This window comes from Propithecus coquereli, unplaced genomic scaffold (assembly GCF_000956105.1).
Source record: "Propithecus coquereli isolate 6110/MARCELLA unplaced genomic scaffold, Pcoq_1.0 Scaffold131, whole genome shotgun sequence".
Classification (NCBI taxonomy): Eukaryota; Metazoa; Chordata; class Mammalia; order Primates; family Indriidae; genus Propithecus; species Propithecus coquereli.
This window is the reverse complement of record NW_012137303.1, coordinates 1048035-1048650: the sequence shown is the minus strand read 5'-3', so window position 1 is coordinate 1048650 and position 616 is coordinate 1048035.

Below are 616 nucleotides of genomic sequence, written 5' to 3'. Positions count from 1 at the left end.
GGGGAGGGGCCCTCCCATCCTTTACCCTCTTATCTCCAAGAAATTCAGGACTCTGCTTTTTCAATTGACGCTGGCTGTTAGCCAAGAGAGAGAAGTGAGGGACTGCAGTTCAATGTTGATCAAGCAGCCCTAGCATGATTTCTGTCCTTCAGCACCACCTGGATCCTGTCAAACGATCAGAGAGTGCAGGTGGACCAGGGCGCCAGAATCCACAGAAACACTTCTCTTGGGAATTGGGCAAAAGTTTAACACTGGAATCATATTAAACAGAAACCGGGAACTGGAAAGAAATTGAGGATACAGACAGGAGTGAAAGTCAAGTTTATCAAGCAATGAGGCTTGGCTTTGGCCTTGGCCTCCTTAATAGTTTCCCAACAATCTCCACACCCCTGAAATTTCCAGCAGTTGATTCAGCTGGCTCCAGAAACAGATTCTGCAGTTACTATGGATCTACTGCAATTACTATGTCACTTAAAATCCGCTTATCGTCTGGTTTCCTTTGTCATCGCCGGGGGTTGCATGACTACTAGGGTGCATGTGTCCCATCTAATTTCTCCATTCTGGCTTCTGTAGTCTCAATTTCGATCAAAAGGTGTGCAAGCTATTTTTCTAAGCT